The sequence below is a fragment of the Nycticebus coucang genome, chromosome 1 (genome assembly GCF_027406575.1).
Source record: "Nycticebus coucang isolate mNycCou1 chromosome 1, mNycCou1.pri, whole genome shotgun sequence".
NCBI lineage: Eukaryota > Metazoa > Chordata > Mammalia > Primates > Lorisidae > Nycticebus > Nycticebus coucang.
The window spans coordinates 67,420,768-67,431,794 of NC_069780.1; the positions used below are offsets into that span (position 1 = coordinate 67,420,768).

General features: G+C 37.5%; 1 non-coding gene across 1 annotated transcript; it reads left to right on the forward strand.

The window, feature by feature from the left end:
• Window positions 1-5,309: 5,309 nt before the first annotated feature.
• LOC128592714 (U6 spliceosomal RNA) lies at window positions 5,310-5,416 on the forward strand. Its single transcript, XR_008381986.1, has one exon. It is a non-coding gene; the product is annotated as a U6 spliceosomal RNA (small nuclear RNA).
• Window positions 5,417-11,027: the final 5,611 nt, after the last annotated feature.

The window sequence follows — 11,027 nt, forward strand, 5'->3', positions numbered from 1 at the left end:
AATCTCTTACATCTTTGTTTAATTTCTGTTTAGAGGATCTGTCCAGCTCTGTAAGAGGTGTGTTAAAGTCCCCTGTTATGATGGTATTATCAGATATCATATTGCTCAGACTGAGTAAGGTCTGCTTCAGGAATCTGGGAGCATTTAAATTGGGTGCATAAATATTTAGAATTGAAATGTCTTCTTGTTGTAGTTTTCCCTTGACCAATATAAAGTGACCATCTTTGTCTTTTTTGACTTTAGTTGCTTTAAATCCACATGTATCTGAAAATAAGATTGCAACTCCTCTTTTCTTCTGAATTCCGTTTGCCTGAAAAATTGTCTTCCAACCCTTGACTCGGAGCTTTAATTTGTCTTTTGAGGCCAGGTGTGTTTCTTGCAGACAGCAAATGGATGGCTTGTGTTTTTTAATCCAGTCAGCCAATCTATGTCTCTTCAGTGGGGAATTCAAGCCATTAACATTTATGGAGATAATTGATAAGTGTGGTAGTATTCTATTCGTCTTATTTGGTGAGAGTCCATTGCTTAATTTTATCTTTTGCATCAGTGTGGAGGTTAGGTTTTGTCCTTTGATTTCTGAGTTCTTACTTTGCTGCTGATCCATTGTGGTGGTCAGTGTGCAGAACAGGTTGAAGTATTTCCTGTAGAGCTGGTCTTGTTGTGGCGAATTTCCTCAATGTTTGTATATCCGTAAATGATTTGATTTCTCCGTCAATTCTGAAGCTTAGCTTAGCAGGGTACAGAATTCTGGGCTGGAAATTGTTCTGTTTAAGTAGATTAAAGGTAGATGACCATTGTCTTCTTGCTTGGAAAGTTTCATTAGAGAAGTCTGCGGTAACTCTGATGGATTTGCCCCTGTAGGTCAACTGGCGCTTACTCCTGGCAGCTTGCAGAATCTTTTCTTTTGTCTTGACTTTGGACAGGTTCATCACAATGTGTCTTGGAGAAGCTCGGTTAGAGTTGAGGCGACCTGGGGTCCGATATCCCTCTGAAAGCAGTGTGTCAGACTCTTTGGTGATGTTTGGGAAATTTTCTTTTATAATATTCTCTAGTATGGCTTCCATTCCTCTGGGGCATTCTTCTTCCCCTTCTGGAATTCCTATAACTCGTATGTTGGAACGCTTCATAAAGTCCCATAATTCTGACAGTGAACGTTCTGCTTTCTCTCTCTTCTTTTCTGCCTCTTTTACTGTCTGAGTTATCTCAAGAACTTTGTCTTCTACCTCTGAAATTCTTTCTTCTGCATGGTCTAACCTGTTGCTGATACTTTCCATTGTATCTTTAAGTTCCCTAATTGACTGTTTCAGTTCCTTCAGGTCTGCTATATCCTTTTTATATTCTTCATATCGTTCATCTCTTATTTGATTCTGTTTTTGGATTTCCTTTTGGTTATTTTCCACTTTATTAGCAATTTCCTTCATTGTTTCCATCATTTCTTTCATTGTTTTCAACATGTGTATTCTAAATTCCCTTTCTGTCATTCCTAACATTTCTATACTGGTGGAATCATCTGCAGTAGCTACCTCATGGTCCCTTGGTGGGGTTGTTCTAGACTGGTTCTTCATGTTGCCTGGAGTTTTCTGCTGATTCTTCCTCATGAGTGATTTCTTTTATCTGTTTCCTTGCCCTAATTTTCCTTTCACTTCCTCTTGCTCTTTAAGTTCTTATGCCTGTGGACTAAGGGTTATAGGACCAGAAGGGTGAGAAGGTTGAAGAGCAAAAAAAGGGGATGAAAGAGAGGAGGACCGAGTGATAAGAAAAAAAGAAAGATAGAGAAAGGAGAGGGGGTGGGTATAAGGAATATTGACAAAAAGAAGAGAGGCACAGAAAGAGGGAGACAGGGCAATATAGGTGTACAGTAGGGTACTTTGACACAACCTTAAAAAAACCCCACCTTCTGGGGGTGCCCAGTTGCGTGGTTCCCTTGAGGTCAGCAGCTCTTGGCTAACCTGATCAGACACAGTACCCCACCTCCACCAAGTAGAGAGGAAAGACAAAAATGCTATAAATCAAACCAAAAGAAGCAAACAGAAAACTTTACGGGGATAAAATTGGGTGAAAAACCAAATTATATCGGTAGAAACACTAGCAAAAATGAAGTTGAAGTTATTAAAAAAGGCAGCAATGGGAAATTATAATTAAACTAGGAAAATTGAGAAAGAAAAAGGGATCTGTGTGGAAAAGATTGAAATTAAAAAAACAAAAGAACATCAGCAACGTCAAAATAAACAAACAAAAAAAACAACCAAACCAAAAAAAAAAAAGAAGAAAAAAATACACAACCAAAAACAAAGCAGTTTGTATATGTTATTGAATATTGTCTGGGCAACACGTGGTCTTCTGGGGTATGAGATGTTAGTCACAGTTCTGATACGACTGGAGGCTGCTGATTTCTCAAACCCCAGCAGGTAGACACCCTAAATCTCTCTTCAGCCTATTTAAAAGGCACTTTGAACTTGTAAACTTGCTGAGCAGAAGCTTTCCCAGCTTTCTCGCTGGAATCGCTGCTGAAGTGGCTATGCACTTACTCAGTGTGCCAAAACCGATCTCACTCTGCCCCTGAGGGTTAGGGCTGCAAGGCGGCTCAGACCCCACCCTTAGGCTACTTGGTTGCTGGGTTACCAGCTCCCACCCGTTTCTAGCTCTGCGACCCTGAGGGCAGAGCTTGCCGGGGCAGATCACTGACAATGGATCCGTGTGACCCACCACCAAACACTATCAGCTCCGTCTGGCTCAGCGGCTCAGACTGGGGCCCTAGACAACGGCCAAAGTTCTCCGCACTCCCGCTCAGGCCTTCCCCAAGGCAGTTCAACTCAGTGCCAAGTCCAAGGACATCAAAACAGTTCACAGGTAAGGCCTTTCTGGTTTGCAGTCTCGCTGCTACTGAACTTACAGTTGTGGGCGGGTTTAGACGGATTGAACACACGCGACCACTTGCCGGCTTTCCACTGTTTTAGTCCTCCTCTTGGGGTCCAGAAGTCTCTCGCTGACTCCCTGTATTTTCATAGGAGTGATGATAGGCAGTTCCCACCAGCCAGAGATGCCTGGAGTCCTATCTCCCCAGACTCACGGTGCCCAGATGCAAGGAAGCTGTTACTCGGCTGCCATCTTGCTCCGCCTCCCTAGAACTACATCTTAATAGCATAGACTGAACTTCTCATGAAGGATCAGAGATGGACTTAGTACCTTTTTCTTCCCATTTTGATTCTAAATGATTTCATTTTGCTTTGGGATGAAACAGGTTCATGGCTCCTGCTACATAGAATTAAAATGTAAGTGTTATATTGTCTTCTATATAGATGACATGGTTTGATTTATCACAAATCTTAAACAACTTAAAATTCAACTTGTATTTCTGTCTTAGTTCAGGCTGCTATAACAAAGAGCCCCGGGCCAAGTGGCTCATAAGCAGTAGAAATTTATGTCTCGCAGTTCTGGAGCCGGAAGTCTGACATCAAGGTGTCAGTGCTGCGGGTTCTGATGAAGACCCTCTTACAGTTCGTAGACTGTTGATTCTTGTTGTCTCCTCACATGGCGAGAAGAGAACTGGAAAGCTCTCAGAGGCCTCTTTTATAAGGGTCCCAATCCTATTCCTGAGGTCTCCATTCCCAATCAACTCCCAGAGGTCCTGCCTCCTGATACCATCACACTGGGGATTAAGATTTCAACATATGAATTTGGAGGAGAGGGACACAGACATTCAGCTCATAATACTTGCTATTGTACTATATTGTCTGAAAAAATACCTCAGAGATAGACTGTTTTAGTGTTTAAATCATTGTTTATAGTGTATATCAAAAGATACTTTTAAAGAGGTCTATCAGATCTATAGTCTTGTCTTATTGGTCAACTTATGTAGTCCTCAATGTTGCTTTTTCTGTAAGGAGAGCAAGTTCATTATTTAGATACAATTTTAAATTTTGTCCAAATTGGTTGAATTTTAAACCATTATGGTTATTTACTCTCTAATTCTATCTTTAAGTGACAGAAGACAATCAATTCTGGTAGAAAAATAGTCTATTAAATACATAAAATTAGGATGAAATTAGTTTAATATTATTCAATATTAGTCTCAATTATTGACTAGTTTGTTTTCTTATGAATTTATTTAATAGTTTTTTATCTTTATAAGTATCAATGATTTTAATTAAATTCTCTAAATTTGAAAAATTCAGTTCGGGATATTTATATTACATTTTCTCTAAAAATGCATGTGTGAAAAGAAACAAAGCAGATTAAGTTTCTGGACTAATATTGGGCCTGGTCAAAATTTTCAATTTAAATGGTGTTTTTGTTTTTTTCACAATATGCAAATTGAATAGCAATACCTTTTTTGATTAATTAAAGATTAATTTAACTCTTAAAACAAACAAACATCCCTATGCACATAGAAAGCTTTGCTCTATATCATTCTATTAGTGGTAAGTAAGATTATAGGAATTAAGAGCTATAAACCCACTACTTCTCACTACAAGTAGTTCATCACAAGAAATTTTTGACTTTTCCTCACTTCTTAAAAAAGTTATCTGTGTAGACTAGTATTCTTTCGTGATTACCTTGTGGACATGTATTCACTCAATGGCCTGTGGAATTAAAAGAGCCATACTTTTAAATCATTAATTAAAACATAAATTTAATATTTTTCAAGACAAACATTATGATGTAAGAATGGATATTAGGGAAAAGAATTTCTTTGGGTTCTAAATCAGTAAATTGGGAATGGCATCCTAGTTTCTCAGAGTGAAATACCGCGAAGTGATAAGTCATTTTGCTAACCGCTTTACAAACACTCCAAACAAGTTTTGATGCAATTCAGGGAATCGAGGGACAAAGCATTAACTTGGTTTCCTCTGTGAACTCAGTTTTATCAAAGATGCACTGGAAACAAAAGCACACAATCCTAGTACCAAAGGAATTTCTAACTTTGGTGAAAAGAAAAGATTAATACTCACATAAAGATTGAATTTAATCTAGGTCCCCTTTAGGAAAAAGAATAAAAAACCTGCAAAATTACAGACAGGAGTGAATGCTTCCACCAAAAAAGAAACTTCTGATGAATTATTGAAAGCTTGTCAATTTAGGTGCCTTTCTTCTGAGATCTATCTCGACGATTTACTAGAACTGCTTACCTGGGAAAATTCCCTGAGTGCAGCTGGGCTTTCCCTTTCCACCTCAAACATTCCATAAGAGTAATTCCTCATTCTTACAGGGGTCTGCATACACCAGGAGATCTGGGGTTTCAGATTTGTTGCTGGTGCATCCACCTCTGTTTATACCTTGCTTAGATAGTCTTTAAGAATACTTTAGAAGTGCTCACATGGGCAGCACGTATGCAAAATTGGAATGATATGGAACATATTAGCTTGGCTCCTGCCCAAGGATGACCATGTAAATTCATGAAGTGTTACATATATTTTTTTTTTAAAGACATTTGTACCAGAATGTTTATTGCCGCTCAGTTCACAATTGCCAAGTCATGGAAGCAGCCCAAATGCCCATCAACCCATGAATGGATTAACAAACAATGATATATGCATACCATGGAGTACTATTCAGCTGTAAGAAGAGAGGAGACTTTACATCTTTTATGTTTACCTGGATGGAGTTGAAATACATTCTTATTAATAAAGTATCTCAAGAATGGAAAAAAATCCAATGTATTCAATATTAGTACGAAGCCAATATACAAACAACTACACATTCACACAAATGATAAAACACAAATATAGTTTAGCCAGGAGGAGGGGAGAAGAGGGAGAACGGGGGGAGGAAGGAGGGCGTTTGGTGGGAGGAGAGAGGGCATTAGGGATCTCACCTAATATGAACAATGTGAGGGTGTTCAGAATGCCCCCTGGGTGAAGGGCTCAACTACAACTCGAACTTTATCTTAGAATTGAAAACAAGGTAACCTAAAAATTTGTACCCTCATATTAACCCGAAATTTAAAAAAATACTTAAAGTCCAAGATCAGGGTGCTTACAGACTTGGTGTCTGGCGAGTGCTGCTCTCTGCTTTTATGATGGTGGCTTGCTGCTATCCTCTGGAGGGGAAGAACACTGTGTACTCAAATGGTAGAAGAGATGGAAAGGTGAAAGAACTCTCCTTTCCACCTGAATCCTTCTATAAATGTACTAATCCCACTGATGAGGGCAGAGTCCCTTAACCACCTCTCAAACAGAGGTTAACCTCCCTCTTACCACTATTACACTGAGAATTATGCTTCAGCATGAATTTTGAAGGATTGCTCTTGTTCAAAGCATGGCAATAATGAAGAAGAGGCTGGACAATTGTTCTTGTTTTCAATATACATCACTTAAGTTTCCAGCACAGTGAGGTGATTCAGAGCAAAAAGTAAGGTCATATGAATGTTGATTTCTGGAGCCAAAAATTAACATCCCTCCCCCCCGCCTTTTTTTAAAACAAGGATCCCATCTGGCATCTTCAAATGTAGCAGAAGAGGCAGAATCTGCCTTCTCCTTAGTACATAAAGTTGAACTCTTCAAATAGACTTCAGATTCTACCTTTATCTTATTTCCTATAAACCCTACATGCGAGTTCCTACATTTGCTCATTCATTAGGTATTTATTGAACTCTTTTTATATGGCACACCCTCTTCCATCTGCTCAGACTGAGTAATGCAGAAAACAGATAAAGCCACTGTCCTTGCAAAGATGCAATTAAATATTCCACGTGTCATGCGGTATGTGCCAAAAAGAAAAATAGGACAAAGGATAACAGGCTAGGGGAATAAGGAGAGTCTCTTTTTGAGATGACAATAAAATGAAAGCACAAGCGGGAGATAATTTGGTGGGAGAGCATTCCACTCGAAGTGATCAGAAAACACCAAGGCCCTGAGTCTGGGGCACACTTGGTATGTTGAAGTACTACACGATGGTCATCGTGGTTGGAGTTGAGAGGGAGAAGGGAAATAGTTAGGAATGAGACTATGTAAGGCCTCATAAATCATGATGAGGAGTTGGGCAGGGTAACATAATTTGAGTTGTGCTTCAAAAGGGCCGCTCTGACTGCTGTGCTAAAAGAAGTGCAAGAGTGAGTGTAGGGAAAACAGTCCTGATCTTTAGCGTAAACTCACTTCCTGCCCGGGAGACCTGGAGAATCACAAGAATGACGTGTGAGTTGTGTATGTGTAGGAGATCAGAAAAGTGGCCTCCAAGAGAGAATGTATATGTGAGGTGTGGAAATACCAAGCCTAATAGTTCTGGTAAAGATTCTCTGGATTCCAAAAGTCTCTTGATGCTAGAGGCAGAAGTTGTTCTATGATTGGCAGTTTTGCAAAACAAAAGTGGAGACATTCTATCTGACCTTCTCCATGTCCTCCCTAATCAGTGCTAATGTCTGACAAGCAGCTTCCTATTTTATGATAATAAATACAGACTTGAGATTTACTTGGGAGTGGTCCTCCCAGAGTTTCTCAGTCTCTGACACAGACTTGTGTTAAGGCTCTTCATTCCTCACACCAAAACCTTCTCATCTGGTGTCCCCAAACGCCTTCCAGAGATAAGCAGGGAGGCCCCTAAGGAGGCAAGTACAGAGGTCATTGCAAGAGCCAAGTGAGAGGCAGTGGGCCTTGGGCTATATTTTGGTGGCAAGGATATTAAGAATTGGTTTGATTCTGTGTTTTGTAACGTGTTGTTGGGAATTCTGTCCCCAAGGGGACTGATTCAAATTTTCAAGGAGGCTTATCAAGTAACCCTACTATCTGTTACACTAGTATTTATCCATGTTCAGGGCCAGCAGCACCACAAAATCCCGTGGCTTTTGTTTAAAACAAAAATCCCAGGGCCTTATCCCAGACTTCTGTAGAATCTCTGGCAAAGGAGGCCTTAGGAATAGGAGATTTTAACAAACTCCTTATGTGATCCTCAATGCAGGATGAAGTTTGAACCTAGTCCTTACAGAAGATAGTATTGAGCCCCTGCAAAGTTTTACATCTTGTTAAACATTCCAAGGCCACACTTAAAATCCCAATGGGCCAGAACTGAGAATATGTTGAGAACTTGATAGTCAGAACTACAAAAGCTTAGTTTTTATCAGAACTCTCAGTATGGGCTATCTCCAACAAGCTGTCACATTTCAGCTTTAACAGGAGTTTCATGAAATGTTCTGTCATTTTTAGATTGATTTTCATATACTAAACCTGTTGGGTAAACTTGATTGTTAATCTTAGATTAGAGACTATAAATACTAACAAATAAAGCTAGACTATTTTAAAGCTTATGTGAATATGAGCTAAAAGTGTTAATTTGTATGTTTAAGATAAGGGAAAAGGGATTTGGCAACAGTTCATAAGGCTGTTTTGCTTTTTTATATACTAATAAGTGACACACTTTCTCTTTATAACCTATTAGAGAAATAAAGTAGATTTCCAAAAAAAGAAAACAATGTTTTGGGGTTAGGCAGTGAGAAATGAGGCACAAAACAATAGCCGATGTTTTTTATTTTTGTTTTTTGTCTTGCTTCCTTTCCTCCTCCTATCTTTACTGCTTCATTCTGAATCATCTTTATAGATAAGAATAAATTCTAATCTCTAACTATGTACTCTGAAATGCTTTGCCATTGTACATACTTAGATTGTAGCAAGAATATGAACATCATTTTTCCTCTGTGATTTTCTAGTACTATATATATAGCACATGTATTATGTCAGTCCTTGAAATTACAGTTCTTAATCGCTTTATAGTAAAGCATTGTAATACTATGCTATACTTCATATAACCATTTCTTTACTCCTTGCCATTTGCATTTGAGTTTTTCCAGCTTTTCACCGTATAATGATGAAATATGATATGGCTCTAAGCATCGTTATATAAATTACTTCATGGGGGGGCTATTTTCTTAGGAAATATTCCAAAATATATGATTATTAAACTAATGTGTAATAAAATATTTCTTAAATATTGTAACTCACTCAGATTATTTTTTAGAAAGCATGAACTGATATTCCATGCCTTTCCATTTCTTCTTTATTCATGCAATATAAAATTTAAGCACTTTCTAAAGAAGCTCAACAAACTTTGAGACAAAACAAGGAAGTAATTCAGAAGGTTATCAGAGAAATTTGACAAATATAATGAAATAATGAAAAAAAAAACAAGCAGAAATTCTGGAGGTTAAGAATTTAAAGGACAAAATGAAAAATGCATTACAGTATCTCAGCAGCAGAATTGACCAAGAAAAAAGAAAATTAATGAGCCTGAATATGAAAATACACAGTTAGAAAAGAGAAAAGGAAAAAAAAAATAAAAAAGAATGAAGCTTAACTACAAGATCTACAAAATAATCTCAAAAGAGCAAATCTAAGAGTTATTAGCCTTAAAGAGAAGGCAAAAAGAGAGATTAGGGTAGAAAGTTTATTCCAAGAAATAATACAGAAAACTTTCCAAATCTAGAGAAAGATATCAATATTCAGGAAGATTATAGAACACTGAACAGATATAACTCAAACAAAATTACATCAAGGCATTTAGGCACCAAGCTCCCAGAGATCATGGATATAGAAAACATCCTTAGGGAAGCCAGACAAAAGAAAACCTATAAAGGAACTCTAGTAGGTCTGGCAGCAGACTTCTGAGTGGAAACCTTACAGGCCAGGAAAGAGTGGCTTGATATATTCAAAGTGCTAAAGGAAAACAAAGCAACAACAAAAATGAAAAGCTTTAACACTAGAATCTTACATTCTGCAAAATACCCTTAAATCATGAAAGAGAAATAAAGATTTCCCAAGACAAAAAAAAAAAAAAAGCTGAGGGATTTCATCAACACCAAAGATGTTCTACAAGAAATGAGGCTCTTCAGTCTTCAAGGAAAGGACATTAATGAATAATGGGAAATCTTCTAAGTGCACAAATACAGAAAACTCTGTAACTTTTTTTTTCAATATTGTTGGGGATTCATAGAGGGTACAAGAAACCAGGTTACACTGATTGCATTTGTTAGGTAAAGTCCCTCTTATATTTGTGTCTTGACGCCCAAAGGTGTGTTACACACTTTGAGACCCCTACCTCCCTACCCCCTTCCCACTCTCTGCTTCTCCTTTCCCTCACCCCTCCCTTCTTCTCTTTCTCTCTCTCTCTGCTCTCCCCTTCCCCCACCCCTCACCCTGTGTTAGGTCATTAATTGTCCTCTTATCAAAATAGAGTACATAGGATTCATGCTTCTCCATTTTGTGATACTTTACTTGTTTTCAGAAGTTATGATCTTAAATCTAGAGAAACTTAAAGACTTCACTCCAAAACTATTAGAATTGATAAACAATTCAGTAAAGTTGCCTGATACAAAATCAATATACAATGATTGGTATCATTTCTATATGCCAACAATCTGAAAAAGAAACCAAGAAAAGCAATTCAATTTACAATAGTTACAAATAAAACAAAATATCTAGGAATAAAGAAATAAAACATATACATAATAATACATAATGAAAACCAAAAAAAATTGATGAAAGAAGTTGAAGAAGACACAAAAAAATGAAAGATATTCCATGCTCATGAATTAGATGAATATTGTTAAAATGATCATACTTCCTATAGAAATATACAGATTCAATGCAATCTCCATCAAATTACCAAAGACTTTCTTTTCAAGAAATAGAAAAAATAATTCTGAAATTTATATGAAACCACGAATGATCCAGAATATCCATAGACATGCTGAGCAGAAAGAACAAAGCTGGAGGAATCACAATACCTAACTTTAAATTATATTACAGAATTGTAGTAACTCAAACAGCATGATATTGGCATAAAAAACAGACACACAGAGCAATGGAACAGAGTAGAGAATCCATAAATGAGTTGACGCATAAATATTGAACTTATCTTTGACAATGGTGCCAAGAACATGCAGTGGGGGAAAGAACAGTTTCTTTAATAAATGGTGCTGAGAAAACTGGATATCCATATGCAGAAAAATAAAACTAGACTCCTGCTATTATAACAGAAAAAAAAAAAAACTAGACTTCTATCTTTGGCCCTATACAAAAATCCAAACAAAATGGATTAAA